Source organism: Propithecus coquereli, unplaced genomic scaffold, assembly GCF_000956105.1.
Source record: "Propithecus coquereli isolate 6110/MARCELLA unplaced genomic scaffold, Pcoq_1.0 Scaffold153, whole genome shotgun sequence".
NCBI lineage: Eukaryota > Metazoa > Chordata > Mammalia > Primates > Indriidae > Propithecus > Propithecus coquereli.
The window spans coordinates 2,703,647-2,718,789 of NW_012139747.1; the positions used below are offsets into that span (position 1 = coordinate 2,703,647).

The 15,143-nt window shown below is 36.0% G+C and overlaps 1 protein-coding gene across 1 annotated transcript in view; it reads right to left on the reverse strand.

Moving 5' to 3' along the window:
- Positions 1 to 15,143, reverse strand: part of SEL1L2 (sel-1 suppressor of lin-12-like 2 (C. elegans)) — a 101,649-nt gene that overhangs the window by 85,772 nt on the left and 734 nt on the right. The gene's annotated exons all lie outside the window — the stretch shown is intronic.

Below are 15,143 nucleotides of genomic sequence, written 5' to 3' on the forward strand. Positions count from 1 at the left end.
ACTCCTGGGCTCAAGCAATCCTCCTGCCTCAGTCTCCCGAGTAGCTGGGACTACAGGCATGCACCACCATGCCTGGCTAATTTTTCTATTTTTTGTAGAGATAGGTCTCACTCTTGCTCAGGCTGGTCTCGAACTCCTGGCCTCAAGCAATCCTCCCGCCTTGGCCTCCCAGAGTGCTAGGATTACAGGTGTGGGCCACCACCATCCAGCCAAGTTTTGTATTTTTTAGTATTTTGGTATATTTTAATACAAATATATAAAATACAAAATTATACACATGATCTTGGAAATATATAGTAATCTTGATATTAATACTATTAATATGAGCACTTGAGGTAATGTTCAACATACATTGAATACAGAGATAAGAAATGAGCTTGTATTAATATTTATGTGTAGAAATTCTTTGTCAGTCATCTTGTTCTTGAGTACTTCTGACATACTGTGAAATAAAATCTAGAATCTCAGGGTTGGAAGAGAGTTGTCTCTACAGTTGTGTTGCCATTTAATCACTAGACATGGACAGACATTTATGGTGTTTTCAATTATTTTGTTATTACAAACAACACTGTAATGGATAACTTTGAAAATGTTTCCTGTGAAATATGAGGATTTTCTAGAGTAGAAAATGAGTAATGAATTAGCTCATTTAAGAGGTAGTATGCTCATTTTAAATATTAATAATGTAAAGTGACTTTCCAGGAAACTACTCTGATTTATACTTCCACACACAGTATATTTTTATATACATCGTATATAATACATGTAATACTTTCACACACTGTACATATTACATATATTAGAATATTAATTTTTCCTCACCTTAATCAACACTTTTCAATTTTTGCCAATGTATTGTGACAACACTGGTGTCTCATTGTTAATTTTCACTTGCATGATTACTGGTATACTTAACCATCTTTTTACATTTGGGGACATTTGTATTTCCTCTCCAAAGTACCGAATGTTAGATCATTTTCCTATCTTTCTAGTAGGCTCTTTTAAAAAAATTATCTTTAGGAGTTCATTATATATTCTGGATATTATTTGATGGGTATGTATGTCGTAAATGTATTCTTCAGTCTGTTTTCAGCCATTTAACTGTTATGGTATCCTTTTCACTAGAGGTCTTAAATTCCGATGCAGTCAAAAATTATGAACCCTTTCCTCACAACATTTTTGTGTGTGTTTTGTTCAAGAAGGCTTTCTTACCAAGCATTTGAATCTATATTCTTTTATATTTTCTTAAACTATTTTTATAGTTTTTGCTTTTACAACTGGTATTTTTAATCCATCTGGAACCATTTTTTTGTGATTGATATGAAGTAGGATCTAACATTTTTTCCTAAATGAATAGACAATTTGTCAATAGTATTCACTATAGTCCATCTCTTTCTTATTGAATTGAAAAACCTCCTTTCATGTACTAAATTCCTGAATGCATACTTTGGTCCATTTTTTACTTCTCTGTTCTACTTTCTTGATCTATTTGTCTATTCTTCAGCCCATACCCCAATTACTGTAGATTTGTAATTGCATATTTTACTATCTGGCTGAGCAAGAACTTCTCTGTGCAGGGACACACACACACACCCCCTCAGTGTTCCTCTTTTTGAAACTTATCTTGGGAATTCTAGCATAATTTCTTTTCTAAATAAATTTTAGAATAAGCTTGTCAGATTCATTTAGAAGTCTGTTGATATTTTGACTTGGGATTACACTGGATTTACATGTTAATTATAAAAACTTGGCATATTTACAATATTGAGATTCATTCAGGTGAATAGTTTTCATTTATTCATGTTTTCTATTTAATGTTCTTCAGAAAAATTACATTTTTTATTCCTCATATGTTTTTTTCTACCTTCATTAAATTTATTCCTATTTTATAATATCTGTTGCTACTTTAAAAGGGATTTTTAAAAATGAATTTTTGTGATTGTTTTATTTTTAAAAGTTAAAACGAACATTTATTTACATTTATCAGAAGTCTTAAAGGTTACTTTGCTTACCATGGACTTTTGGTCTTCCTCTTGGATTCATTTTTCATTTTGCTGGAGCATGTCTCCTAGTTATTATTTCAGCTGGGGTTTGTAGGTGATGACTTTTCAAATCCACTCACGTCTGAAAATATCTCGTGTCTGAAAATGTCATTACACTTGTCTGATAGTTTGTCAGATTATAGAATTTTCAGTTTAAAATCATTTTCACCTTAGCATTTTAGAAAATATTTCTCCAGTGTCGTCTTATACTTGATGTTGTTAATGAATTTGAAGTCAAGATGGTGCTTTTTGTTTGTAATAATATCTTTTCTCTTTAGAAGCTTTTAGGATTTTCCCATTATCCATGAAGTACTAAAATTTTACCACTATTTTCTAGAGTGGATCTTTTCTCAGTCTTCTTGCTTGGCACTCAGTGGAACTTAATGTAAAAACTTGACTTTTTTCATACCTGGGGAATTTTATTTGATTTCTTTACTTGTCCTCTGAGTTCTGTTTTCTCTCCCTGGGAAACTTATTACGTGTATTGTAACTTTTGGAGGGGTCCCCCAAGTCCCTTAACCTTTCTTTCATACTGATCATCTCCCTGTGCATTTGCATCATAATCTGAGAGAATTGCTCAGTTTGATCTTTGGGCCTCCAGGTTGCTCTTCAGCTATGTCAATTTTACTATTCAGCCTTGAAGTTTTAATTTTTGCTATCAGATATTTCATTTCTAGAATATTTTTTTCTTTCATTAAAGTCTGCTCTTGTTTCATGGATACAATAACTTCTCTAAATACTTATTATGATAATCATTTTATGTTTTAAAGTCTTCAACCATTTGCTCTGTTCTGTTTCATCAGGTGTTACTGATGTGTGTGTGTGTGGGGGGGTAGGTGGGTGTGTGTGGGTGTGTAGGCTGATGCTTTTTTTTCATGGTGTGAAGTTTTCCTCAAATGTTTGCTGAGTCTTAATGTATTCATGTTGGACTTGGATTTCCCTTGCTAACCTGTCTGTGAATGCTGTAACTAATTACCTCAACTTTCTACTAGTGACTGTGGGTATTGCATGATGTGCTATCAGGGTGTAACAGGAGCTAGTCTTCTAGAAATAGGGACTCCATGATTATGACTAGCCATTTGCAGCAGTAGCCCACATCGCTGGGCCAAATGCCCATCCAAATGCTCCCACCTAATGATTCTCTGTCTCCTTGTGTACTTACTTATTTTTAACTATGTACTGCAAACTTTATCTTAGTAGATTCTTTGAGACCTATGATGAAGTTGTCTTCCCATGGAGTAAACATGAATTTACTTTTGCCAGGTACCTGAGGCCTAACCTAGGTGCCTAGATCTAACCTTAGAAGTATTAACAGTTCTAGGCTTGGGGTGCCTGGGAATACCCAGGCAATGTAATCCCAGACTGAAAGTCTCCAGGAGGGCTGGCCTATGACCACAGCTTCTCAGAGATATGTGTTTCTTTTTCCTTTTCTCTCTGCTGTGTGAAATGTCAAGTCTAAAGATCCCTGGACTTGGAAAGCGGTGGGTTTACTCCTGCTTTGCCCTTATTCTAAGATTATAGCACTTTATGGTTCTAGGTTAATGTTGAAAAGGTTCCCTATTAGACTCCTCACCTTGGACAGATCTTGAGCATTGGAGTCTATCCTCCTTGCCTGCGAGGCCATTAAAACCAAAGCCTATGCTTGTCTGGCTCAGGGCAAAAGCTGCTTTGATGTTCAGGTGCTGGGCTGGGATGAGAGTGAGGCAAGTTCTATCCTTGCTCAGGTGCTCTGTGCTTACTTCTCTGGCTTCTAGTTTTTCCTTAGATTTTTATTTGGTAGATCTTTACTGTCTTCACAACTCTTTGATGCATTTAACAAACTTGCATATTTTATATACCATTTAATTTCAGTGGGAAAGTTAGTCCAACAGCCTAGTAATCTAGCCTTTCACTACTAGGAATAAAAGTCCTCTCCTCTCCTCTGCATCTGGTGGTCATGGTGGTGGTGAGGGGAGTGGGAGTCAGAACTGCTAGGCTAGGCTGGTCCTACTGTGGATTCTAACCAATCACCCTTCCTTTTTGCCCCAGGGCACCTTCCCTTTGTTACTGAACTCACTAGTACATCTTTTATAGCAGTATTCTCTTTTGTACATTTTGGGCAAAAGTTTCTTCTTTCAATTCATTTCCATCTCTTATTCTGTCTCTTAGTCATTCCTAATGATTTACTTTTCATTACAACGAATCTTACTTGTTTCCAGAATGGATGAGGTTTTTTTTTTTTTTTTTTTTTTTAATTTCTCAATCAGGGAAGCTGCAGGGTATACATCACTTTATCCATCTTGGAATATTCTCTTAAATCCCAGCACTATGACCTTGGTTCCAACTCCATGGGGACAGGCTTAAAGAAGGCTTAAGAACCGATTTTTCTTGCCAACCATATCTCATTGGCTGATAAACTATATAAATAAGTCTAGATGATTACAGTTAATAAAGGGAAGAATCCAGCAAAATTATAAAATCAACAACAAACTGATAAAATGCCACTGTTAGAGTTTATGTAATCATCATACTGCCAAAACAACTGGTTGAAAAGCAAATAATTCGATCAATCACCTGGCTCTTTGTTCTATATGAAGGCAAACATATGTATACTACATTTAAAAATATTTAGATGATTGATTGAATTTTCTAGCTTTCCTCTGGCTGTTTGGTAGTATGTAGAAACTGCCCGAGGCAAGGAAATATGAGGCAAATACCCAGAGCAGTCCTTTGGAGAATACAGACTTAGGAGAAGAAAAAGATAATGTGGAGTGAAAACACTAGATTCCCATTAGAGGATTCAAGTCTTACCATACTGTCTACTTCAGGGTTTTTAAATATCTATAAATTTATAATAATAAAAATGTTTGCATGATCCTATTTTACAAATTTTAATGTTACATGGGTATTAATTATTATTGAATTTTACAAGTGTTTTGAGCATCTCCTAAGTGTCAAGTTCTGCAATGAGCTATAGGAGCTATTTAATACAAGAGGCAAGTAAGATATAATCTCTGTATTCAGTTAGTTGACAATCTGGGAGGGAGTTGAAAACTAACTCAATTATGAGATTGTGATGCATAGGACAAGAAAGGCATAATGGCTCTAAGGAAGAGGTTGGGAAACTTTAGTTGTTGTTGTTGTTTTTTTTTTTTTTTTTGGATGAAGTAGATCTTGAGATCTTGAGAAGGACCTTAAAGGACGAACAGAATGTTATGCTGGAGATTTACGGTGGTGATGGAGTAGAAGAGGGGATGATAGTACATCCCTGCAGAACAGATTTAGAAAGATATGGAGGGGAGAATTAGTTAGGTATACTGAGTGCTAACAGTTTTAATGGGTTGAAATAAAGTATGTGTGTAGCTAAGACAAAACAGAAAGGAAGCTGGGATCTAATTCCATAGGATGTTGACTACTGGACAAGATATCAGAACTTTATTCTGAGGACAGAAGTGGTGGCTCACACCTCTAATCCCAGCATTTTCGGAGGCCGAGGCTGGAGGATAAATTGAGCCCAGGAGTCTGAGACCAGCCTGGGCAACACAGTGAGACCTCATCTCTACAAAAAACAAACAAACAAACAAACAAACACGAAAGAAAAATTAGCAGGGCATGGTGGTACATGACTGTAGTCCCAGCTACTCAGGAGACTGAGGCAGGAGAATCACTTGAGCCCAGGGGTTTGAGGTTGCTGTGAGTTATGACTGTGCTACTGCACTCTAGCCTGGGCAATAGAGTAGGACCCTGTCTCAAAAACAAACAAAAATCATATTGGAAAATCATATTGGATTACAGTCTATTGTAAAAAAAAAAAGAACTTTATTCTGTGTAAAGTGGTTGTTTGAACAGGCAAAAGTCATGATTATATCTGGAGTACAGGAGTATTATTTCTGTCAGTAGTGTATTGTAGATAAGAGAGAGGAGAGTTGGAAGTACAATAGTGTAGTTAAAGATACTAAAATGAGATTTTAAATTGAGACAGTAAAAATGCATAGATAGGAGAGGCACTGAGGATGTAGAATTGACAGGATTTGGTGAAGGAATAAAGGAATGAATAAATGTAAAAGATGAGGAGACTCTGTGTCCAGACGTGGCTTTGCAGAATGACATTGGAGAAGCAATTTCACTGTTCTTGGCCCCAGTTTTATTATCTGTAAAAACATTGAATTAGATGCTACTTAAGGAATTAGCACTGCATGGTCACACAATTTTGAGGGGTTTGTACTTGAGAACTAGAGGAGCAGGGAGAGATAATTGATGCCATTAAAAACAGAAAAAACACAGGAGAGGAAATAACTTTGAGAAGATACATTGAATTGAAGACACTGAAATTTAAGACACAGCATACACTGTTCATGATTATCATGTAGCTGGACATTCAGGTGTAGAGATGAGGAGGAAGTTCTGAGATCTAGACAAACATGTAAATGAAGCTGTGGGTCTTGGGACAAAGCACCAGAGACATAGAATATGAAGACAAGAGAGCCAAACACTGAACTTTGGGCCCAGCATTTAAAGAGAGAACTGTGAAAGCCAGTGAAAGAACCTAAGAATGTTCTACAGAGGAAGAGGGAAAAAGAATATGGTGAATAGTGTCAAATGGCACATGGAGGTGAAGCAGAAAGAATAGTGAGAGGCCACTGGGTTGGTAATCAATTAGCTATTGGCATTCTTTGAGAAAACAGTTTCAATTGACAGGGAGTAGGTCTTGGGATCCATCAGGAGCAGGTAGCAGGCTATCACTGGCAGAGAAAATTCTTGGGGTATATATATGATGAGAGAGACATATGAGCCCTTGTGTGCAGACATGGAGTAGAATTGGGAAGAGTGATTCCTGGCAGACAAAAAGGACATGTCTGGAAGGGCAGTTCCTCAGTGCAGCTCAGATGAAACTGATGCATGGGCATTTATGGGTTCAGAAGGGGGATCTGTTGCCCCAGCTCTCCCCAGGCTGAGGGCTGTTCTCTCTCCACTGAGTGCTGTATTACTGAATAGATCTAAAGGGTAAAAGTAATTGCTTAATATAGAAACCTTTCAGACATGTATATTAAAAACTAAAACACTGCTGAAAGAAATTGAAGATGACGCAAATAAATGGAAAGATATCCTGTGTTCATGGATTGTAAAAATTAATATTGTCAAAATGTCCATGCTACCCAAAGCAATCTATAAATTCAATATAATCTCTATCAAAATTCCAATGTCATTTTTGACAGAAACAGAAAAAACAGTCCTAAATTTTGTATGGAACCACAAAAGACCTTGTATAGACAAAACGATCTAGAGCAAAAAGAACAAAGTTGGAGACATCACACTACCTGATTTGAAAACATATTACAAAGCTGTATTAATCAAAACAGCATGATACTGACCTGACACATTGACCAATGGAACAGGATAGAGAGCCCAGAAATAAACCTATGAATTTATGGTCAATTGATTTTTGACAAATGTGCCAAGAACACACAAGGGGGAAAGGACAGTATCTTCAATAAATGGTGTTGGGAAAACTGAATACCCACATGCAGAAGACTGAAATGGAACTACTATTTCACAACATATACAAAAATCAATTCAAAATGCATTCAAGACAAACACAAAATTATTAAAAGAGAAAAAATAACAAATGCTGGCAAGGATGCAGAGGAAAGGAAACTTTTATACACTGTTGTGGGAATGTAAGTTAGTACAGCAATTATGGAAAACAGTATGGGAGTTTATTTAAAAACTAAGAAAAGAACGGTCATATGATTCAGCAATCCCACTATTGGGTATTATCCAGAGGACAGGAAATCAGTATATTGAAGAGATACTTGCATTCCCATGTTTATTGCAGCACTATTCACAATAGCCAAGATATAGGATCAATCTAAATGTCTGTTAGACAGATAAATGGATAAATGGATAAAGAAAAACAGTCGAACAGTATACTGTTCAGCCATAAAAAAAGTAAAAAGTGGAATTCTGTCATTTGTGGCATCATGGATGAACCTGGAGGACATTATGTTAAGTGAAATAAGTCAGGCATAGAAAGACAAATACTGCATATTTTCACCCATATGTGGGAGCTAAAAGAATTGAGCTCATAGAAGTAGAGAGTAGAATTGTGTTTATTAGAGGTTGGGAAGGGTAATGGGAGGGGAGAATAGGGACAGGTTGGTTAACGGATATAAAATTACAGCTAGATAGAAGAAATAAGTTTTGGTGTTCTATAGCACTGTAGGGTAAATATGGTTAATAATTATTTATTGCATATTTTCAAAAAACTAGAAGATCGGATTTTGAATGTTTACAACACAATGAAATGATAAATGTTTGAGATGATGGATATGCTAATTACCCTGATTTGATCATTACACATTGTATATATGTGTCAAAATATCACTCTGCATCTCATAAATACGTACAATTATTATGTGTCAACTTAAAAAAGGAAAAGAATTACCCAAAAAAACATATATTCAAGGCTGTGTACAAAAATATAATCTTACTTTCCTAAAACTGGTACTTAATTTCCATGTTGGGCCACATTTTGGCACAATGGAAGAAAATTTAATCTACTTACTTACAAATTTGGTCATTTCCAAAAAACTGTAAAAACTACTAGAAGAAAACATAGAGGAAAAGCTTCACAACATAGATCTGAGTAACAATTTCTTGACTATGACCCCAAAAGCATGGGCCACAAAAGTGAAATAGACAAATGAGATTACATCAAACTAAAAAGGAAACAATGAACAGAGTGAATAGATAATCCATCAACCCATGAGTTTGGAGAACATATTTGCAAACCGTACATCTGATAAAGGGCTAATATCCAAAATATATAAGAAACTCAGTAAATGGTAAGAAAACAAATAATCTGATTTTAAAATGGGCAAAAGACCTGAATAGAAATTTCTGAAAAGAAGACATACAAATGGCCAACGGATATATGAGAGAACATTCAATATTACCAATTATCAGGAAAATGCAAATTAAAACAACGAAATATCACCTCACACCTGTTAGAACGGCTATTACCAAAAAGATAAAAGATAACAAATGTTGGCAAGGATGTGGAGAAAAGGGAAACTGTGTACCTGTGGGTGGAAATGTAAGTTAGTATAGCCATTATGCAAAACAGCAGGGAGATTAGTCAAAAAGCTACAAATAGAATTACCACATGATCCAGCAATTGTCCTTTCAGGTGTATATCCTGAGGAATTGAAATCAGTATGTGGAAGAGATCTCTACACTTCATGTTCATTGTAGTATTATTAACAAGAGCCAAGATAAGCAAGTAACCTAAGTGTCCCTCAATGGATGAATGAATAAAGAAAATGTGGTTTAGATCCACAATGGAATACCATTCAGCCTTAACAAAAAAAGAAAATTCTGTTGTTTGTGACAACACGGATGACCTTGGAGGACATTATGCTAAGTGCAATAAGCCAGGCACAGAAAGACAAATACTTCACGATCTCATAAGTGGACTCTAAAAAGTCAAACTCGTAGGAGTAGGGAGTAGGAAGATGGTTACCACAGGCGGGGGAGGTGGGATGGAAAATGAGGATATATTGGTCAAAGGATACAAAGTTTCAGTAAGATGGGGGAATAAGTTTTAGATATCTATTACACAGCATGGTGCTTATAGTTAATAATGTATCGTATATTTCAAAATTGCTAACATAGTGGATTTTAAACGTTCTCACGAGAAAAATATGGTAAGTTTATGAGGTTATGGATATGTTAACTAGTTTGATTTAATCATTCCACAATATATACGTATATCAAAACATCACATCATACCCCGTAAATATACGATTATTATTTATCAATTAAAAATAAAATAAAAAATTACAAACCATTGAGATGAATTTAAGATATGAACACAATAAAAGGTCTTATATCATTCAGGAAATTGACAAAAGAGAAATGTGTTGTTTTACTGATTCCTAACATAACACAGCAATCAAACTTTTCTCTAGCATTCATCAGTCCTATCAAAACATCTGTTCTCTTCTGTTTCTCTTCAAGGTGCTCCAGATACTTTCCCTTGTTAGCGATGTAATGTAAAAGAACTTAATGAAAGCAAAGGTAATTTAGAACTCCTCAATTCTATCAGTTATTCAAAACAGCACTGGTAATAGCAAGAACATTTCCCAAGCAGTAGGATATCGCCTGCTTATACTGCTTAGGTTCAGCCTCCTCTGCAACATGTCCAGGACTTGGGCTTTGTGTACTCCCTTTCTGAATCTGACAGGGACCTAGGTGTGATTGCCATGCAGCTGCTTTCTGGCCTCTGATAAGTGTGAGATCGATGAGATCCTTGCCCTTTTCCACTGGGATAGAGAGTTGCTGGATGGGTGGGTGTCAGAGGAAATAGTTGCTATGAACTTTCTGTTATTTTGTTTTTCTAATTGTACAAGTATGTGATAGTGAGTAGTTACTACTAGAAGGAGATAGACAGGATAGAGGAATCCTTGGATCCTGGGTGATCTAGAGCCAGAACTCCTGGTAATGCCTTTTCTCTGCCTCAGCTGTATGAGGTCTGTCCAGAAAGTATCCAGCCATGTAATATGAAAAATAGAGACGTTTATTGAAGAAGATATAATATACAGGAAACATTGCACATAGGACAATGACACCTTAGTCCCCTTCAAAGTAGGCACCTTGGGACCTCACACAGTGTTCCCAGCGTCTCTCAACCTAACCCCTACACGTTCAACATTCTCAGGTGTTCTACTTGTTGCAGGCTTTCCAGAATGTGGATCACTTTAAACAGATTCTCAACCATCTTTGAAGCATTTATGACACATTTTTATTTGTGCTGCACTCATTGCATCATCCCCAAAAGCCTTCTGAATCATCCAAATGGTTTCTGTGGAGGAATGTTCAAGCTTAATGCAAAATTTGATGCAGATTTGTTGCTCTACTTGCTCAGTCAGTCATTTTGAATAGGATGGCCACACAGTACACACACTCACTCAATGGTGTCTAGCGCCCCACTAACTAGTACAGTGAAATCGTCATTGTTCATGCATGCACATCCCAGTCTGCTCTCCTTGGCTGCTAAGTTACATCAATGTTGCACAAACTGTCCTCATTATATTAAATACTAACAATGTCTGGATACTTTCCGGACAGCCCTTGTATATCTTATACTACCTTAAATCAGCAGCTAGATTTGTATGGTGGATAGAGAAAAAACATGTTATTAGTTTTCCTCCCATTTTTTTAAGCCATACACTTTGGGATAGGCTGCTCATTCTTTCCATCATCTTCAACTATTCTATTCTGAGGATTTACCAAAAGGGAAAAATAATCTTAGCAACTTTTTTAGAATTTTTCTTAGGTAAATATAAAGTGAGGGACAGTCACATAGTTATGGCCTCCCTCAATATTTTTATATAGGTAAAATCAAAGTATAATACATATCAGGTGAAAAATGCATGAAAAGGCAATATGCAAGCTTGCAAGGTGTACATGGGTGAAAAAGGGTAGACCTGCCCGTTTTGCTGTGAGAACTAGAGTAGAGGAACAGGGAGAGGAATAAAAGTGAGTTTAAGAGCTGATTTCAAGTATGAATCTTAGGTCTTTTAGTACTTTAGCTTGTACTTTACAAACTTTAGCTTGTAAAGCGATGTCTTCTCCCCCACGTACTACTTTTCTGGGTAGTACACATGCAATCAATAAATGATCCGTTGAAAACTCAAGTCTGACTCTGCAAGGTGCCATAATCCAGGAAGAGCTCTGTAATCATCATCACTGTCCCTACTTTCTCTTCTTTCGTTCACTTCTACCAATTGAAATCAGGGTTTTGTCTTGCTTCTCTACTAAAACTATCTTGGAAACACAAAGACTTCTCAGCTATTAAGTTCAGTGGTCACTTGTTGACCCTTTCTTTTCTTTCCCATTCTCTCTGGCATTTCACACTACTGGCTCTTCCCATCTTCTTGGCACTCTCTCACACTGGACTTCTGTGACACTATTCTCTCTACTTTTGTTATCCATCTATTCCTCAGTCCCCACTGCTATTGCTATAGTTTAAGTCCTCATTGTTTCTGGTTTAACCATTTAATAGTCTTCTACTGGTTACATTGCCACCAGAGTTATATAGCTAAAATCCATCCACCACTCCACTGCCAAAATAATTTTTCTTTCTTTGTTGTTGTTGGTTTTTTTTGGCTAAAGGACGTGGAATCTCCTGAACCTATTTTTTTATCTATTAAATATTTTATTGCTTTATTATTATTTTTAATTGACACAATAATGTATGCATTTATGGGACAGGGTGTGATATTTTGATAGGTATATACAAGGTGTAATGATCAAATCAGGGTAATTAGCATAACCATCACCTCGAATACTCATCATTTCTTTGTGTTGGGAACATTCAAAATCTGCTCTTCTAGCTATTTGAAAATATACAGTAAATTGTTCATTATAGTCATCCTATAGCGCTATAGAACACAAGGACTTATTCCTCCTGTTTAGTTGTACTTGTATTTGTTAACCAACCTTTGGCAATCTCCCTAACCCATGACCCTTCTTCACCTCTAGTAACCACTATTCTATTCTCAAAGTCATTTTTCTAAGGCATAATTCTATTCACGTTCTTCAATGAGTAAACCCTTAAATGACTCCCCACTGCTTGCAGGATAGAGCTCAAACTTCATAGACTGTCACACAAAGTCTCTGCCTATCACTCTGGCCTCATCAGTTGTTATATTCTTTCTTATATCTGACAGCACAGCAAACTGATATGTTTATTTATGGATCATGCTCTTTTATTCCTCTGGGTCTTTGTTCCCTTTATCTGGTCTGAAATGTTCTTGTTCTCCCTTGCCTGCTTGGTGAACACTCGCTCATCTTTCAAGATCCAATTTATGCCATTTCCTTTACGGAACCTCTCTGACCACTCCACACACTGGTAGAACTGGCTTCTCCCTCATTTGTGTACTACAGTACCCTGTAAATATTTCTATTGTAATGTCTATGACACTTTACAATTTATTCACTTTTGCTTTTCTCTTTGAGACTCTAAGCTGCTCAGGGATAAGGACTGTGTCTTAGATATTCTTGTATACCCAATATTCCTGGCACGTAGCCTTCATTAAATTTTCTTTTTATCCCTACAATGCGGTGGCCTTTAGGATATTCACAAATTTGTGAAAGCATCACTACAATTAATTTTAGAACATTTTCATTACCCTGAAAGAAATCCTTTACTCCTTAGCTATCATCTCTATTGAAATGTCCATTTAATTCCTTTGTCCATTTTTTAATTGTTTGTCATTCTGTTGATGACTTGTAAGAGTTCTTCATATTTTTTGAATACTGAATTCTCATTGGATACATGAGTTGCAAAAATTTTCTCCCATTCTGTAGGTTGTCTTTTCAGTTTCTTGATGATGTCCTTTGAAGCACAGGAGTTCTTAATTTTGATATCCACTTTCTCTTTTATTTTTTTGCTTGTGCTTTTGGTGGCGTATCTACGAAATCATTGCCTAATCCAAGGTCAGGAAGATTTATGCCTATATTTTCTTGTAAGAGTTTTTAAGCTTTAGCTACTATATTTAGATCTTTGATTCATTTTGAATTAATTTGTGTATATTACATGAGGTAGGGGTCCAAATTGATTCCTTTGCATATGGCTATCCAGTTGTCCCAGCACCATTTGTTGAAAAGATTATTCCCCCTCCCATTGAGTTGTCATGGCACCCTTGCCAAAGATCAATCAACTGTAAGTGTGAGCATTTATTTGTAAATTCTCAGTTGTATTCCATTTATCTATATGTCTATCCTCAAACCAGTACCACACTGTCTTGATTACTGCAGCTTTGTAGTAAGTTTTGAAATCGTGAAGTGTGAGTCCTCCAATTTGTACTTTTTTTTTCAAGAAGAACATTTATTTCTGTGTAAATTTTAGTATCAGTTTGTCAATTTCTAAAAAGAAGTCAGCTGGGGTTTTGAGAGAGATTGTGTTGAATCTGTAGATCAATTTGGAGAGTATTGCTATTTTACCAATATTAACTTTTCTGAACTGTGAAAATGGGAAATATTTTCATTTATTGAAATCTTTTTTAACTTCTTTCAATAATTTTTGTGGTTTTCAGAGCATGAATTTTTCACTTCTTTTGTAAAATGTATTCCTATGTACTTCATTTTCTGATACAATTATAAATAAAATTGCTTTCTTCACTTCGTTTTTGGTTTGCTCATTGCTACTGTATAGAAATAGAATTGATTTTTGTACATTAATCTTTTATCCTACAGCCTTGTTGAGCTCTTTTATTAGTTCTAATAGTTTTGTAGTAGATTCCTTAGGATTTTCTATATACAAGATCATGTCATCTGTGAACAGAGATAGTTTTACTTCTTTCTTTCCAATCTTGATTTCTTCTATTTCTTTTTTTTTTTTTTTTTTTTTTTTTGAGACAGAGTCTCACTGTGTTGCCCGGGCTAGAGTGCCGTGGCATCATCCTAGCTCACAGCAACCTCAAACTCCTGGGCTCAAGCGATCCTCCTGCCTCAGCCTCCCAGGTAGCTGGGACTACAGGCATGCACCACCATGCCCGGCTAATTTTTTCTATATATTTTTAGTTGTCCAATTACTTTATTTCTAATTTTAGTAGAGATGGGGTCTCACTCTTGCTCAGGCTGATTTTGAACTCCTGAGCTCAAACAATTCGCCCGTCTCGGCCTCCCAGAGAGCAAGGATTACAAGTGTGAGCCACCGCGCCCGGCCAATTTCTTCTATTTCTTGTCTAATTGCCATGACTAGACCTTCCAGCATAATGTTAAATAGATATGACAACAGTGGACATCCTTGTCGTATTCTTGATGTTACGGGGACCGCATTCAGTCTTTTCACCATTAAATATAGTAGCTGTGAGTTTTTTGAGAATACTTTTTATTAGTTGAGGAAGTTTCCTTCTATTCCTAGTTCACTGCATTTTTTTTTTTTTTATCACAAAGGATGCTGAATTTTGTCAAATGCCTTTTTCTGCATTGATTGGAATGATCATGTGGTCTTTGTCTTTTATTCTATTAATGTGATGTGTTATACTGATTAATTTTTAGATGATAAAGCAACCTTACATTCCTGGGTTAAATCCAAATGAATATTCCTAAAAT